At 35.8% G+C, this 19,183-nt stretch overlaps 1 protein-coding gene across 2 annotated transcripts in view; it reads right to left on the bottom strand.

Moving 5' to 3' along the window:
* Window positions 1-13,597, bottom strand: part of LOC129002295 (WAS/WASL-interacting protein family member 1-like) — a 56,095-nt gene extending 42,498 nt beyond the window's left edge. For both annotated transcript variants that reach the window (XM_054429985.1, XM_054429986.1), the window contains exon 1: window positions 13,215-13,597. The gene's annotated coding sequence lies outside the window, so the exon portion shown is untranslated. The remainder of the gene's footprint in view (window positions 1-13,214) is intronic.
* Between the last annotated feature and the right edge of the window lie 5,586 nt (window positions 13,598-19,183).

The raw sequence follows: 19,183 nt of genomic DNA, 5'->3' as shown, positions 1-19,183 counted from the left end.
ATGGCTATATCGTTTATGTAAAAGTATCAAAAGATAGTAAAACGAAAACGAAACAATCAACCAAGACCAGTGACCGAAACAAGTGTCGAGCTGGCGGCGCCACGCCTACCTCGGGATTCCCCGAGGGCAATAATTCATCTTTGAAGTAACACCGGTAACACTGACTAACTGGCCGACACGGATACCCGCCTACCACCCCCTTTGTGTCGTCACCCTATGACCACCGGTCGGTCGGCCACCCATCCAAGGAAACTCTAGACATCGGCGGCTCTTTGTCGTTCGTTGACCAGCGTATTTTCTAGAGTTGAATGTATACCCTCACTCACACCAGGGAATAAGTAAACTGTAGTAGTTTTCTTGTTTATGAAAATATTTGCATTAAATTAGAAAAAAATCATTTATTTATTTATAAAATGTTATTATTTTACAAAAAAAAACCACACTTTTACCCTCCCTGTTGCAGCAAACCTAAGTACTTGTTAAACTTATTCTATTTAAATATGGAATAACTGTGATATTTTCAAAAAGTCATTTTAGTGTAAATCCAATCAGGCAAATAGAAATTTGCTTAGTCTGCAGGTTTGTTGCGGTGGGGGTATATTTCGTCATAAACTCTTTTGCCACTTAAGAATCTTCAATAGTAAAGTGGCAACTAAAACGCGACTCCAGCGACCCAATTCTCGCGGCGCTCTAGAACTACCCGAAGGCCTTTTCCGGTATTACGCGTGCCGCATCACACAAGTAGTTTTCCCGCGCCCCTATTCAAACGCTTGTAGGCGAAGAAAAAGAAAGCGAGTTGACGACCGAGGCTAGGTCGACCCGATCGACTTCGACAGCTGTTTTACTGTCTCTCTCCCTCTCTCTCTCTGTCTTTGGATGTGTAGGGTTGGCGAGGGTTGTAAAATTGCTGAAAGTGAAAGGGACGTGGCTGGCGCTACGTTCCTAGTTTTTGGCCTCTTGATGCTAACACTGGGTCGGCTACTCGAGATCAAACAACAGCGTGTGTTTAGTACAAAATTGGGTCCACAGTCACATCTATCTATACTTATTTAATACGCAAGCAGGATTTTTGTGACAATTATTCCTCCGAAACTACTGAACCGATTGACATGTTTTTGGTGTCATTGGAAAGAGCGTAACGTGAAGTTGTGCAGGAAACTTTCTTTTTAGGTAAATAATTAGAGAGTGAGGCCCTGGGACCCTTTAAAGTTTCGTATTTCTCCATAAGATTAACACGGGAAACAAACATTGTTTTGAAACTCCAGCTGTTGTCAGGAATTAAATATTAATAATTAGTTGCTCCCCATGGAAGCATGAGAGTTCTGTAGAGTTTGTAGCCTACACCTTATTGTCTACAAATTGGCTAAATAACTTAGGTACAGTACATTATAAAAGCTGACAGACTTTTTATTTTGACTTAAATTGTAAGCTTACCATTTCCCGTCCATGGGCAGTTTGATAGTTAAAAAATAACCCTTTAAACTGGAATAGGACTGTTATGTAAATTGTGAGTATTTCCATTAGTTAATAATCTTTTAGTTGACTCTTTTAAAATCATCGGAAATTATGACTGTTATTAGTTTTTTAACAAGTCATTTGTTTATATGTAACTCCTGTACTTCTTTGCAATTTTATTATTATTATTATTATTTGTTGTCATGAGAGCCGAAGCCCCCTGACTGCTTACCCGGTACCTATCCTTCAGGACATACCCGGGCCCCATGATGTAGGCCGAAGCTTACGCATCAACCTTTAGCACATCATGGGCGGATGACTTAAGGTCATCAGGCTCGCCGGCTGCCGAAGCAGACCCTTCGGAAAGAGGGTTGCCCCTCAATCCTAACCAGGGATTCCGGCTGCTTGTTTAAGCGTCACTCCACCTGGGTTCCACTAGGTCGGAACCTAGAGGTCCATAGTAGAGCGCCCCGACGCATTTAGTGCAAGCAACACTCGGGACCTATCTCATCCCTGACAGGCAGAACCCGCCATCAATAGCCAGGAGGAAGGGGACCATCAGCACGCTGACGGGGGGAACCCCAACCTCCCATTTACACCGCTGCCCGATCGAGGCCTGACCCATTGCTGGGAACCAGAGATATCCAGAGCGATAGATCCCCAGATACCCCTGGCGGGCTCGGACCCAGCACCCGATCTACTTCGTTTGCCCGTCAGACCCAACATCACTGCCAGGCCATCAGGGTTTCCCAAAAGGAGGCAGGTATAGAAGTGGGACCCACCCGGATGAACCTATCCACCAGAGGTGGCGACACCCTTGACTCAATTGAGGTTCCGGGAAGAACCCCCCACACTCAAGATAACCATACCGTCCGTGCTCAGAGACAGGGATAGATTTGCATAAGTACCTACAAACCGTTGCCCTCACACTGCGGAAAGTTACGTTGCCCTTGAGTGTCCCCGTGAGCTGCGGGTACTTGCCCGTTTTCACCTCCAGGAAAGGTTACTTCCAAAGTCGAGGATTTGCCCACTGAATGCTGGTCGCACACCACAAGCAGGCCGAAGCCCAAAGTACCACAGACACAGGTAGGTTAGAGATTATGATGTACTTCCATCTCTCCTAGAGCTAAACACCCCTCCATCCTGGATAAAGGAATGTCACTGGGACCCGATGCCCAGTCGACCATGTCTGTGGCCAACTTGAAATGCCGATACCAACACGGAGCATTTACCTCCCCTCTGGGGGCTAGGTATTTCACCTCCCAGGACGAGGCTACTTCCAAAGTCGAGGATATGCCTCACAAAATGTCAGTCGAACACAACAGGTAGGACTCAGTCACAACCACAGTTACAGGTAGTTGAGGAGAGGCGGAATTAACGGCGTCACTGAGAGCTAAACACCCCCCCCACCCTGAATGGAGGGAATGTCACTGGAGGCTCCCCCTAAGGGGCTGGCGCTTACCAGTCGTCCATAACTGTGGTCTACCTGAAGTGCCGGGTCTGACACCGGGCAGTTACCTCCCCTCTGGGAGAGCTAGGGTCCGCGTGGTCGCCCAGGCCACGAACCCACGCAAGCGTGAGCCCCCTGCGGTTTACTCTTTGCAATTCTTTGCAATTGCTCGATTTCGAGCAACATGTACACTAGTTAAGCTATAATTTTATACAATAGCTAAGATATTCCACATTCCAACCAAATATCTGGCCGAAAGTAGTTTTTGATTGCATTTTAATTGAATAATTTGTAACGAATCGAATTAAACCACGAATCGGACATACCATGATCCGTATGTCAAAATGTATGTTTTAATAGGTGAGGAATCCGATTATGGTATTTTTAAACTTTCGAAAATGTATGGTATACATCCGATATCTATAATATAATCTCCGATTATAATCTGTAGGGATAAAATTACGGTGAAAATCAAATATATAATTTAAACGATTTTTTGTGTTGAAATTCTAAAATAAAATTCTTAACTCCTACCCCAAAATATACCGATTCATAATGTTTATTACAACTATGATCGATGATGTAGCCATAAGGTCGATACAAATTCTTATATTTCGCGCGACGAATATGAAAATATATAGATTTTTATTAAGGAACGGATTGTACAAATATATTGATCCGTATGTCGAAATGTATGTTTTAGTAGGTGAGGAATACGATTTTGGTATTTTCAAAGTTTCGAAAATGTATGGTTTAAGCTGTAGAGAGAAAATTACGGAGAAAATCAAATATTGATTTTAAAAGATTTTTTGCGTTGAAATTCAAATATAAAATTCTTAACTCCTACCCCAAAATATGCCGATTCATAATGTTTATTACAACTAACTATGATCGAAATTTAAACTGTGTCTATTTAAACTGTGCGTGACACAATGATGATAATATCTTACTTTTGTCATTTTTGGCTAGATAAGCTAATACGATAAAAATCAATGGCAGCGTTATTAAGAAATGTAAGCATTTCAAGTTGATCGAATAGTGGAACTAATTATGTGGAATGTTTGCTGAATAGCATTAGACACTGTGACGTTTGACTTATTTCCAAAGTCAACGAACACTGATAACCAGTGCAAATTTTAATCCAATATACCATGTGGTCCTATTGTGGTTTAATGTCAAATGCTCTTTCATTTTCAAGATGAGCTCGCTCGCATCAATCAAACACGTCCTGGTTGATGTTCGTTTACTACGCTCAATCCGGATATTGTGGCTACACAAATACCAATAAAAATAATCAATTATAATCAGCTATTCGCTTAGTTAATTTTGAAATATTTAAATTGTTCAGATCAGACAAATTGACAACAAAAATTGCGTTGTAAAAAGTCACTATGAGATATTGCTGATGAAGGTATGCGAAGGGGTGGCAAGGTCATCCAACGCGGCTTCTCTTTCATCTACGCAGTTTTAGGCTTCTCTGGACTTCCCCAATACTTTCGTTCTCACGCCGATGAAGGACAGGTCAGGTTGATTGGAAATGGAAAGAAGTTGTAAAAGGTGCTTGTCATATTTATGATAGTCTCTATTCATTTAGGGCTTATAAGGGTGTTGTTAAGTTAGGGAAAGCAGACGCGGTGGCGTTCTTTTGAAGATATTGACCGCCCTAGTGGCAAGTCCCGCACCCGTGGACTTTCCCCGAGGCTTCGGTTCTCACAGTGATGTACGTCCAGAGAATTGTAAATTAAAACTGATTTATATAAGTTCCTCGCTATTTTTACGATAGTACCTTACCTATTCGGTGAAGGTTTTTAGGGGTGTTCTTAAGTAAGAGAATAGGGATGACAGACACGGTGGCGTTCTTTAGAAGTGGTAGGTCCCGCTCCCGTCAACTTAAATATTTGAAGGGTTTGGTATTTTTTTTGTTTGGAGCAAATATAAGCATTTGTCAATTATATAAGGCAAGGACTATACAGATCTTAGCATACACAGCATATACAGCATATACAGACATTATTTTCTTCCGCGTTCTCTTCCCATTGCGATTACTTATATAGTTAAGTCTTTTTTGTTTTACTTGCGATATCAGTAATGCTCCATATTTATTATGTTGCCAATTTATTGTTAATTTGTATTTTTCAAGTTTCTATGTTAGTTTTACCTGATATTCTCACAGCAATGGCCTTTTCGAACAGAAACAAGTAATATTGGCACGGGCTTGGAAATATGTTTCAAATCAGGCGAAAGTACTTGGAATCACACGATTAGCCGACATTTATGTTATAGAAAGGATTTCATGTGTTCTAAATAACAATCTCTCTAGACATCGCCAGAAGTTATTTTACCATCCATGCGATTCGGGCAACTTTGTCTAGCGATCTTTTAAGCTCGTGATACCCAACATCTGTTGACCGTTATTAAGTCACTGGTATCGCGGTTGGTTAGTAAGTATTCCTTTGGTTAGTAATACATCATAAAACCCAAATACATTAAATAATCAATGCTCAATAGCATTCATAGGAATGCCCTTTTCCTTTGTATTGTATTTTGTAATTTGTTACTCTAGTATAGACTAGTTGTTTCCAGTTAATATTAACTATACAGTACCTATTTAAAAATCATTAAAAAAATTTAATTACCTTTTAACTTCTCAATACAAAAAAAGGAAGAATTTTAAGCGCTTAACTTTTAACTAACCGTAAATAAAAATCTTAAGCTTAATACTGTTTTAATAAAGGATTTAAGAGTAGGCTTAGAATACTGACTGACAGACCAGTTAAAATGTTTATCTTACTTTTAAAATGTTAAATAAGAAACTCTTCACATACCATGTCTTTTTGTAAACACTCTAACGTCTTCAGCCAAATGACCTTGGTTTCGTTGTTCTTTAACCATTATTTTTAGATCATCAAAAGCGAGGCATCTTGAAATTGTTACGTACAATTCCCCATGCTGTAAGCAGGGGATGCAGCTCTAGCAGATAAAGACCAACTTTTCGAGGACGAATTTTAGAGGAACACTCGTTTTCCAGCTGAACTTCAAGTAATAATTTCAAGACTTCATCATTCATAACTTTCGCCATTAATCTGGTTCTATTAACCAGTCCTTTTTTTGGATTTAATTTTCTTAGTAAAATTACAATTACACCTTTTTTGACATAACTTGCGAGGAGGTAAACCCTTATCGAGGAGGAAAATATGTCATTCTGAACAGTGTACAGACAAAACTCTAATTTTATTTGCAGATATTTTATATACAGCACCATTTGATTAACTGTATTTTTTCACTTCTATAACAGATTTCGTTTCTCATGACGCTTGATGAACGACTTATACACCTAATAACAACTTACTTAAATAGGCAATCCTAACGAACTACTGTTGCAGTAAACTTAACTGTTACACATGTTTTAAATTTACAACATCTTGCATAATTACAATACTTTGTGCCTGTTGGCTACTATGAATCGTTTGGATTAATTTAAGATATTAAACTTTTTTGATATAGGCCTACACAAGGTAAATTGACCTCCATGTTACCCAAAATTATACACAGGTCCTATATATATACTAGTGTACATGTTGCTCAAATTCAAGCAATTGCAAAGTATTCCAGGGGTTATTTCAAAACCAATAACAGTCATATTTAAAAAAGTTTAACTCAAAGTTTAAAAATAGTTTAAAAAGAGTCAACTCAAATATTACCATTGTGTAACTCAGACCCTGATTACCTAAATCCCTGATCTTCGTTATTGATAAACCTTAAGCATTCCGGCTGGTTTTCTCCTTCTCAAAATGCCTCGCTGTACAGGCAACACATGTCATTGATAGAGGGTCAAATTGAGAACGAAAAGTCTTTTAGGGGTAGTGTTAGCTCGCATTCGTAACCTAATAGTTGAGATTGTCCAGGGTCAGGTGCTGACGTGTACGCCTCCTTTCTATGTTTCGTTGTTGTCGCGTCGGAGGCATTTAAAAGAAAAAAACAACAAATAAACAAATTATAGCTGCACAAAACAACGATAAATGCACAAATTTAAGTTACAATCATGCTAACACGATCTGTCATAGCGACACAAAGCAACGATAAATATATAAATTCAAGATACAACCATACTAACACGGTCCGTTTTCGTTTTGGGGGTTATGTTTACACAAACTCAAATAGTAAATAAATTTACTCAATGCGTTTCATTGAATCGAAAAATAAATAACAGTAATTAAATTATACAGCTGATCAAAATGTAAACAATTATGTTCTTCATAAGGATAACATGGGAACTTTCAAAGCCACTGGGGCAGAACCCAAGGGACTTTGTAAAAAATGTAAGGCCAGTTGGCAAATCTACGCGACACGCTCTTTCCAATGAGATGTCAATGGATAAAATCGGTTAAGAAATGGCGGAGGAGTTCAACCGACAAAGTTTCATGTAGCGTATTAATTATATATATATATACACCATATTACCACACTACAAATGTAATTCTACAATATACGGTACGTAGTTTTATCCAAACAAACTATCAAAACCCCCTAATGATATTGTTATTTGATTCAATAGTCAATGCACATAAGCGAGTCTTATCTTTCAAAGCACATTAAATAATAGAAAGGCAGAGGAATGCGCGAGAACGAGGTCACTTCACGGTTGCTATAGAAACGACGAAACTATCCATTAGAATTGCGCGCCAACGTCAACTAAACTCCAGACTGTATAAACACGCCGAGTGTGTAGTGTTCGACGGAGCTAGGCTACTTTCAGTTGGCAAGACTGGCTTCTAGCCTCGAGCGACGTGGTTCAACCACGAGAAGCGCCTCAAACTCCTGGGTAATCCCCGGTTAGCTCCTCCCACTCTGCCCCCTATCCCCACCTAAAAGACGAGCAAGTGGTAAGTCGGTCGGGTCGATTGACGACAAGTAGGTTTCTCGTATATAATAATTTAGTTTTACAGGCCGGTCAACTGGAATGACGATGAAATAACTTGTCGACGTACTGGTTTTCAGTATTTATCTATTTAATTAAAAAAGACGGTCTAGTGGCCAGACGACCAAGTATCTTGTCGGTCTACTGGTAGGCTCCCCTATTTTTAACCCACTGTACAAATTTAACTTAATGTAGGCTACCTAATGAATAGTATTTAGCTACAGTATTACCAAGGATTTATAGTCAATGGTATTACATACAATTGTATTCACCTAGAACTACAGTTACGTAAAATTGAGGTGTTTTGCTTCATGCAAATAAATAAATAAAACAGTCAAAGAAATACATTTAAACAGTTTTAATAGCTTTGACATAGGCTTACGATATTTTCTGCTTTAAGATCCCTACCAAAAACTCAACATTTAAGTAAATTTTATGCTGCCTTAATTTTAGTTTTTAAACATCATACTTTTTAGCATTAGGCCTACAATAAATAATACTATTTTACTCTGTTGTTTACTTTTTAAAGAAAACCCGTTAGGACCTAAGACATATAGGCCTAATGTGAAAAAAAAAAACATTTTTGTGAAGGAGAAAACCAATGACCTCAGCATAGCCTTGTTCAATGAGTCAGAAAAGAATAATGAATCACACAAATAGGGCACAGTAATGTGTTACCACTACCAGTACTAGTACTGTAACAAGCAGATAAACTACTTAGTTTGATACACCAGTATTTAATTGATTCTACGTACAGTATTTTAATATTTTCAACCATGTCCCTTCGCCTTCATAATTTGTAATGAATCAATGGTAAAAGAAAATATTTTTCCTACAGTCATTCGACAAAGTGGGCTTCCTTGCACAGATTATAACTAGAAACATTAAGGTGGCACACAAATAATGAATATAATAAAAATGATTCAATTTGTTCTCATCATTTGTGTTACTTTTTGAAATGTAAAAAACATCATGCTGTGACCCATTTAAAAAAAACATGTGGTATCCTTGACAAAGATTTAAGAGTAATTTCTTTAGAGAAGGTAAAAGAAGTTAAAGAACTTAAAGACATAACTTTAGTGCCAGGAAAGCTTTTGTGCAGCAATTGTAGAAAGTTATTGAATGTTGTAAACACTGGTTCAAAAAATGAACAAAATTCTGCATTTCATGATAGTGACGAAGATATTGACAAAGAGTTTACAAAAAAATTAATACAAATTTACTTCAAAACTAGGATGTATTTGGTTTTGTTTTACGTTTCAATCAAGTTGTTTTCTTTTGACTTTGAGGAACATCTATACTTATTTAATACGCAAGCAGGATTTTTGTGACAATTACTCCTCTGAAACTACTGAACCGATTGACACGTTTTTGGTGTCATTGAAAAGAGCGCAACGTGAAGTTGTGCAGGAAACTTTCTTTTTAGATAAATAATTAGAGAGTGAGGCCCTGGGGCCCTTTAAAGTTTCATATTTCTCCATAAGATTAACATGGGAAACAAACATTGTTTTGAAACTCCAGCTGTTGTCAGAAATTAAATATTAATTGGTCTCCATGGAAGCATGAGAAAATTCACAATATTTACATTTGCTTTGACATTTAAAAGTAAACAACCAGAACTGTCAAATGCCTATTTCGCAATTTCAGACAGCTGATCCAAAAAAATAAAACAATTTGTGGTAGGTTTATTTAATCTTAAACTTGAGGATAGATTATTTATTATGAATCTATTTCCATTATTATGAAACCGATTTTTCCCGTTGCGAAGCCAAAATTAAAAGTGAGAAGAAGAACATGTTAATTGTAAACAGTAATGTGTAAATAATTATCTATGTTGTATTAAAATGTGTATAGTTTTGGATGATGGTTTGTGTTTAATGATATAAGCTATTAATTAATGAATTTTTATTTTAAGAATTTGGCATAAGAGTATGCCTATGATAAATAACACAATTTTAGAGCTCTGCCAGGTTTTGCCTAACTCTGTTCTGTAGAGTTTAAAGTAGCCTCCACCTTATTGTCTACAAATTGGCTAAATAACTTAGGTACGGTACATTATAAAAGCTGGCAGCTTTTTTATGTTGACTTAAATTGTAAGCTTACCTGTTCCCGTCCATGAGCAGTTTGATAGTTAAAAAATAACCCTTTAAACTGGAATAGGACTGGTATGTAAATTGTGAGTATTTCCATCAGTTAATAATCTTTTAGTCGACTCTTTTAAAATCATCGGAAATTATGGCTGTTATTATTAGTTTTTAAACAAGTCATTTGTTTAAAAATAACTCCTGTACTTCTTTGCAATTGCTCGATTTCGAGCAACATGTACACTAGTAAAATATTAATACTCCAAACGCCACTCTTATTTTTATAACATTTGAAAGATAATTTTAAACACAAACACACCAATACACACAGACACTGGTCACATTCACTGGTATAAACATCTGGTTAAAAACATTGATTGTGTTTTTAAATATGTCATAAAATTTTATTTTTTTTTTAACGCATAATTTAATATTGAAGTTTGATCTATAAAAATTAATAATACATTTTTTTAATTTGTTATTGAGAGTGGTAAACTTATAAATTTTGCATTAAATGTAATTGTAATTTCTTGTAAAGCTATAATAAGCCTTTATTTAGGTAAAAGTAATGTAGGATATAGGACGATTTAGTTAGGGCTTTTTATAAGTAGGCTAAAAATTTAATTCATACAAAAATAACAACTTAAGGACCCAATATTTTGTTTCACATTTTTAGATTTCTAGTCATTTGTACAAACATATTGATGAACCTTTTGTATTATTTAAGTTGATCATACATAGGCTATTCGGCATCAAATGAAATTTTTAGCTTAATCCAATTTAATTTTTGACTTTCACGTGTGATAACAATGTTAATACTCAAAACCCCACTCATGTTATTATACCATTTGAAAGATAATTTTATCCTCTTTCCAGTGATATATAGTTTTATAGGTTTATCTGGAGAGAGATTTTTGTTATCAAACCTTTTGTAACTGAATGTTCCGATTTCGGAAAAATCGAATTATTTGTAGGCCTATTTAGGAATTTTTTTGGGGTGATAATAGGTAAAAGTTATCATTTTAATTGTATTAGGTACCCTATCTATGATTCTGCATTAAATTTTGGATATGAGTCAAATTTGAGGCCTCTAGCTTAATAATTGTCCATTCTACATAGAAAGACGAGAATACATGCACGCTCCCTTAGCGTCAAATTGGACCTCGGAAACTAAATTCGCTCAAAACTTCAAATAGTCATATTTCTGAAACCGTTTGACATAGCCTAATGAACTGAAATTTTAGATTTTATCCTATCTAAATGTCTAAATTATGTGTACAAATTTTCATGAAAATCTGTGACTTAGTGGGTGACAACTCCTGGATGACTTGACATGGAATGGCCCCTGGTCCAGCGTTTCCCATTTCGTTCAATGTATGGATTTAACCTAACCTAATACCGTGTTGTGCATTGTTTGAAAGACTAGCCTAATTATTTATATGATTTATAGTAACTGTAGGGAAACTATAAGTAATGTGTAACCCGAGTGCCTTTGCTGCACTTGAGAAACATCCCCCACTCGTCTACGGCTCGTGCATTTCTTTCGTTTGCAGCAAATAAAGTGCCACTTCGCCCACTAGTTACACAAAAACTATTGAAGTGACTAGGCATAAATAGATCAATTATATCCAACCTTGTTTATTATAATGTTGTAGGCCTATATTTTTACGGCGATATCTTGAGAAATATTCATCAGCAGTGAAAAATAATGGTAGGCTATAACTTATTTGGATTCAGAAGGTAAAAAACTATAAGTACGGTAACTTAAGAAATCAAAATTAAAAATTCGTTTTGAGGCACCTATACAAAATAAATAAACAGCTTACAACTTATTCAACTTGTAATAAGTTGAAAGTTGTAATAAGTTAATAAGCTGTGTCTGCAACTAACTCCTGATGACGACTAAAACAAGTGATAGCTTCTCTGCACCTGCGTATTTAATCATAAGTCTACTTGTTGAGTGCATTGTAGTTGGGCATCCAGCAATGTCCACGTCAATAGCGCTCCAGTAGACATGTTTTAAGCCGCGTTCACACCGGAGTTTGAAACACGAGTTGCTAACAGAAATTGCAAACATCTCTAAAAACACACATTTTTAGACGAAACATTTCGCTGTTGGAAACAGTTTTTCAGTGTTTGCAACAGAAATGTTTGTCTCCACTTTAAGTCGGTATTTAAAGATCAAAGGGAGTTGCAAACTCTTTGATTGCAACACTAGTTTCGGTCACTATGAGCCGTTAAAACACGAAACAGAAACATTTCTCCGCCATCCTCTACACTACCACCTCCACTCTCACTCACGCCACCCTGTTTCTCGACTCGGACTGACTCCCTCACTGTTATTAACCCTGCCTGGAGTGTACTGCTAACTCATGTTTGTTGTGACTTATCTCTGTTGTGGTATCGTGCGTGTTGTAAGTGATGGTAAATCTACTGAGTGAGATGGAGTGGGGAGATGACAATAGGCCTATTATTAAGTTAATTAGCTTGTACAGAGAACAGGAAGTGCTTTGGAATCAAACTAACATCCTCGACACTTGACATCCTCGGAAGGACTGATCTGAGGATCCAGAACGAGGCAAGTTATAATCAAGATCAAAATTAAATATTTCAAACATTTTCATGAAACATGGAAACAAAACCATGAAATAAAAATTGCAAACTTTAATTTGAAACTGCTGTTTGCAACTTTTTGTTTGAAACTCCGGTGTAAACGTGGCTTTAGGTTCCTGCTCCTGCTCCACAGTGCTGGCTTTAACTTAAAGTTAGGTTACAAAAGCTTGCTTTGCTTGTGTGAAAGGCTGCAATTTCGCAATTGTCCCTCAGAACAACCAAATGAATAGGCCTATATTTAAATAAGTTATCAGTTAGGCTAGATTATTCAAATCATCTTCAAGGATTTTCTATGTGACAGAATACTTAGGCTACCTACACTGAATGCAAGTGTCAAAACGAGTAACTTGCTGTCAAATTGTAAAAAAGTGTCCAATAAAAAAATCCATTTCGATCTGACTAGTCGATGCAACTCATCCTTCATAGTCTTCTAGACTAGCCTAACGTAAGAGATAGGTAAGTAGACTAAACCTTACCATAGCCCTAAGTTATTTTCCAGTGAATAGACTTCTGGTTGCCTTGGCTGGTTTAACAAAGGTCTTAGGTATGACTTAACTTTTCATTTTTTGGCCTAGTAGACCTAAAACTAAAGAAAAGTGTTTTTATTAGGCTACAAAGGTGGCAGACTAATGAATCTCTTCAAGTGCTCATCAAAATTCATTAATCTGTTTACTAAATAAATGACATTACTTACATAAACAAGGCTTGTTCCACGAACGAGAAGAAGTTTCCATTAACTGATCAGAGTGTTTTGGTTGTATAAATTATAAAGTCATCACAAAAAAGAACTGCTTTTCAAGTTAACTTTAATAAGCTAATTTCCGCTTTCTACAGCTCCACCTTGCACCTCAATATGGCAGCCATTCCACTAGCACTTGAGTAAGAATTTTGTCAGTGGGTGGTATTTTAACGGGGGAGTTGTCTAATATTATACCACCCCATGCAAAGATTCAAAATAAAATATCTGACTAATAATAACACATTAAATCCCTTCATAGGATGTTTTAATTGTGCGAGAAAATTAACAAAGTTACATGAAAATGTAAAATGACACTTTGAGTTTGATGGATGGTTCAATGGGATGGGAATGGATAAATGGATGATATGAATGGCTGGCAAACTGCCAAAACAGGATTTCCCACAACACAACTAGTATACACAAATATACCTACTTTTGCAAATATTTCTGTAATATAACTGGTAATACATACTTTAAAATAAAAACAATGCCTATAAATTATTAAATATATTTTGCAATGGTATATGGTTTGAATCAATAATTTTCCGCTTTGCATAAAAAGTGTAATATAAAACATTAAAATAATAAAAATCCCTATTAGTTCAATAACATTTTTCTGTCCTTAACGATGGTATTTCAGAGGATACGAAATAGAGAGTATTATCATAGATGATCATAAATAAAACATAAACTATGTTTATCTATGGTACTATTGAAACGGTTTTTGGGAAAAGGAAAATCCATGTTTTGAGTATTTGCCGGGAATCGAACCCATCCCTCCCGCACTGAAATCCGACACATGTTAACCAGTGGTTTAACCTAAAGGGAGTTTTATCTATGGTTTAACATAATGTTTAATCCTCTTGAGTCCGATACGCTAACCCAGTTAACATTTTTATGTTTTTTTCAAGTAGCCTATAATAATGTCGTTTAGACTTTTCAATAAAACTAGTAGCTGTGGTGCTGTATCACGGCCGCTTTTAACTCCAGACCGCGGCTTTCGAACTGGCAACGTCGCAAGTGGTGTTGTAACAGCTGTTTTTGTTTGGAAGCAGGTAATGGTATTTGTGTATTTACGAAAGATTGGTTACTGGACTATGACAATATTGACTCCGCTTAAAGATGTACAGATATAGATTTTAATTCATGTTGTTTCGGTTTTCAATTCTGTATGTTTCATTTTCAATCTAATATATAAAATTCTCGTGTCACAGTGTTTGTCTGCAAACTCCTCCGGAACGACTTCACCGATCGTTATGAAATTTGGTGTGTAAATTCTGTAGGTATGCGAATCGGACGTAAACTATTTCCCGTTTCGAAATTCTTAAAAGGGCTCCGCCCCAGTGGCTCTGGAGTTTCCCATGTTAACCTTATTAGAAATGGAATTAATGAACCTTAACAGCTGTTTCAATTAAACAAGTTGGTTCTGTTCTATGATGTTCAATAGCATTAAAGTTACAAGGATTACCAACAGGGTGCAGCACTATTATTTCTTTTACATTTATGACAACAGCTAATTTCCAACCAAAAGGTGAGTGAGCGTAGCGAACGAACTTCAACCTGGAGGCGAGTGAGCGTAGCGAACGAGCTAACCTGAAGGCAAGTGAGCGCAGCGAACGAGCTCCAACCTAAAGGTGAGTGAGCGTAGCGAACGAGCTCCAACCCAAAGGTGAGTGAGCGTAGCGAACGAACCTTAACCAGGACGTGATTGAGCGATGCGAACGAGATCATCTTGAAAATTAAACGTAACGGTACTTTCTTTCCATCGGTCTGTCTTAGGGGAAACCTATAACTTAGGCGATACGAAGTTCGCCGGGTCAGCTAGTATCTTAATAAATTTATGTTCATACATTTAAATTTAAATCAATAAAGTGTGAATTAATGAGCTGATGTCAGCTGTATTGACACGTCTAGGATATAATATATTGCAACGGTTTCTTGTGTTGTAACTGTGCACATATTATGCGTGTCTGTTTTACTAAAACTATTTTTGCAAACACAAGGCAGCTTAAAATATACATTGCTTGTACAGTTCAAATATTAGCCTCCATAAATAATGGTTTACTGTGTGTACTAAAATCAACATTGTACATGATTTTTAATGCTCGTTTTTGCAATAACAAACTTTTTTTATAAAATTATATATATATATATGTGTGTGTGTGAATTTGAACGGTTGGTGTTTTGGCCTCTTGCTCTTGGGAGGGACCTCAAAACGAAAAAAGGAAATCGGTCCCGGGTCCGGTACCATGAGTACTACGGTAATAGCTTATTTTCCCTATACAGTATGGGAAATTCGCCAAAACACCATTGCCTATAATCAATGCTGGCATTAGATTTAGTTATTACTGTAAAACTATAATCGATGACATTCTTCGAGGGTGTTGGACGCCTGGAAGGAGCGACCGAGCTAAGGAGATGACCTTTTTGTTTATGTGTGTGTGTGACTTAGTGACGTGAAGCTGGCCAGCTGGCCCGCCCATTCCAGCACACTTTTTTTAAATGTACACAAAAAAGTGTGCTAAAAGTGTGCTCTTTATAACGGCTATTAAAAAAAGTGTGCTCTTCTAATATTTATTTATGATACTGTATAATCAATTGGCTTATAGATCTGTAGCTGGAATGGCCTACCATTCGCTTTTTCATTCCCACATAAAATATGGTATCACCGCCTGGGGATCAGCAAGCACTAGTAACATTGAAAAGATCTTAACCATACAAAAGAGTACAATCCGGGCAATCTTGAGACTTCACTACCTTGAACACTGCAAACCCCTCTTCATCAAACTCAAAATCCTAACAATAACCTCCCAGTATATATTTGACACAATACTCCTAGCCAAAAAATCATCCCTCACCCCAAGATTAGACATACACACCTACAACACCCGAAACAAACACTAAATCAAAATCAAATCAAAATCATCTTTATTCATTTTTATATACAATATGTATACATAAATGGCGTCAATATAAAACTATTACTAAACTTAAAGACTAACATAGTGTTGCTTAGTTTTTGTATGGAATTCATTAAAACTATAAAATGCACCTTCAATTAGAAAAGATTTTAAAACATTTTTAAAATTGCCAGAGGTTATTTTATTTTTAATTGAAATTGGTAGGCTGTTAAAAAAGATACTCCCATTATAGCTTGGCTTCTTTTTAAAAAAATCTTTGTTATGTTTTGTAATTTGAAAATCATGTCTTTGTCTAGTATTATATTCATGTTTTTCAAGATTTTTTGATAATGTGCCAATTATGTTCTTTATATAGAGAATAGTGTTAAAAATATAAAGGCTGTAAACTGTCATTATCCCTAATTCTGAAAAATAAGTTTTACAAGGAGTGTCATATTTTAGTTTTAACATAGTTCTTAATGCTTTTTCTTGCCAACATAAGATTCTATTCATGTTAAAATTTGAAGTAGCTCCATAGACTTCAATGCCATACGTTATGTGTGAATGAATTACTGAATAATAAACCGATTTTAATTGTTTTCAAATCACAGAAATTTGACAGTCTCTTTATAGCAAAGATACCAGAACTAATTTTAGAGCAGACTTTATTAACGTGACCTGTCCAATTAAGAGTACAGTCCAACGCTAAACCTAAAAAATTAGTATTTTCACAAAGGTTGAAAGGTGGCGCTGTTGAAGTAATAGATTTTGACTTCCTGCAAGAAAATTTAATAATTTTTGTTTTATTTTTATTAATTAATAAATTTAAGCTATTTAGTTGGTCATTAATTATATTGATTGCAGTGCCAATTTCAGAAAAAACTTTATTAATATTTCTGTCAGAGATTGTTAAATTAATATCATCGGCAAAAATACTGAATTTGTTATTAGCTGTAAGTGTATGTAGACAGTTTGGCAACTTTCCCAAATAGCAAAGAAACAAAAATGGTCCAAGGACAGAACCTTGTGGTACAGAATAATTAATAGATCTGGTTTTTGAATTGATTTTAAAAGCTTTATTATTTTCAATGTGTGATATTTCTACATATTGTTGGCGATCTGTTAAATAAGATTCCAACAAAGCTAATTCTTTGCCAGATATACCAAAGAAAGTTAATTTTTTAAATAACAGTGAATGGGAAACACTATCAAAAGCCTTTGTTAAATCTAAAAAAGCAGCTACTGATTGGTAACCTTCATCCAGTTCGTTAATCACATTTTCAACAAAGGCTATTATAGCTGTTACAGTGGATTTTTTTTGCCTAAAACCATGCTGTTCAGTGTCTAACAAATTATTATTTTCAAAATATTCTGTCAATTGTAATAACATGCATTTTTCAAAGAATTTTGACAAAGAGGGTAGAATTGAAAGAGGCCTATAATTAGACGGTTCATTTTTGTTTCCTTTTTTATATAATGGAATTATTTTGGATATTTTTAGCTGAGAAGGAAAAACACCTGAAATGAGGCATGCATTTATAACATGAAGAAGTGGTTTGAGAATTGCCCACTTAGCATCTTTAATTATTTTTGTTGGGATATTATCACACCCAGAGGACCATTTGCTTTTGATTGAATTTATTATTTGAATCAACTCCTCTTCTGAAATGGTTTTGAACCTAAAAGTATGATTAGTTAATACTGCATCTGTTATTGGTCAATTTATTATTCTCTTATTCATTTTAATTTCAGGAATAATTATATTCTCTACAAGGTCAGCATAAAAATTATTCAATATGTTGACTACTTTATAAGGATCAGTGACACATTTACCTTGGTGATTTAAAAATAGCTCTGTTTTTGATTGATCCTTGCTACTGTACAGTTCCTTTTTGATCAATTGCCAAATAGCTTTTGTAGGGTTATCTGATTTATTTATTATGTTTTCAAAATATTGCTTTTTCTTTTGTATTACAAGATTTCTGTATTTCCTTTTTTGCATTTTTAAGTGTTTTTTTTACACAAACATTTTTATTTCTCCTTTTTTGTCTATAGTTATCTATGAGCTTAGTCCGTTCATGTTTTATTTCCCAATCAATCCAATTTTTTCTTTGGGGGTTACTTCTAACATTTATTTTTGGAAAGTTTTTATCAAAATGATAGTTCAATACATTATAAAACAATACATTAACACAAAGCAACACCGACTACAAAAAACCAGCAATACACCCATCAACTCAGGTACATATTATTATAATTTATTGCCAGAACATCTAAAATCAATAACCACAATCAACAGCTTCGCTAAAAAGCTCAAAGAATAAACAGAATAAACAGGCCATATTACAAAACCACAGACTACATAGAACAGCACACATACCAACACCTCAAATGAGCAACTTCTTCAAGACCCCTCCAAGAGGGAAGAAATCTGACGACTCCCCGATCCGAAGATTGCGGCGAGGACTACGTGGTAAATGGGTAAATGGTAAATGGGCGGGCTGGGTCATTTTATTACCCTTGCCAATTAGGGATTATTTGTTTAGTAATGGGGGCGGCACACTTTTTTTATTAATGATTCCTGTGAGCACACTTTCAGCACAGGTTTATGGTATGGTTTATAGATCTGGAGCTGGAAATGGGCGGGCTGGTCATTTTATTACCCTTACCAATTAGGGGTTGTTTGTTTAACGGGGGTGGCACACTTTTTTGTATTAATGATTCCTGTGAGCACACTTTCAGCACAGTTTTTTTGGCATGGTTTATAGATCTGTAGCTGAAATGGGTGAGCTGGGTCATTTTATTACCCTTACCAATTAGGGGTTATTTGTTTAGTAACGGGGGCGGCACACTTTGTTTTACAATGATTCCTGTGAGCACACTTTCAGCACAGTTTTTTGGTATGGTTTATAGATCTGTAGCTGAAATGGATTGTCATAATTATTAGAAGAGCACATTTTTTTTTAATAACCGTTATAAAGAGCACACTTTTTTTGTATACATTAAAAAAAGTGTGCTGGAATG

Source organism: Macrosteles quadrilineatus, unplaced genomic scaffold, assembly GCF_028750875.1.
Source record: "Macrosteles quadrilineatus isolate MER2022 unplaced genomic scaffold, UCM_ALF_1.0 Scaffold_9__3_contigs__length_116548681, whole genome shotgun sequence".
NCBI classification, from domain to species: Eukaryota; Metazoa; Arthropoda; class Insecta; order Hemiptera; family Cicadellidae; genus Macrosteles; species Macrosteles quadrilineatus.
The sequence above is the reverse complement of the archived record's forward strand: the minus strand, read 5'-3'. Positions and strand labels throughout refer to the sequence as shown.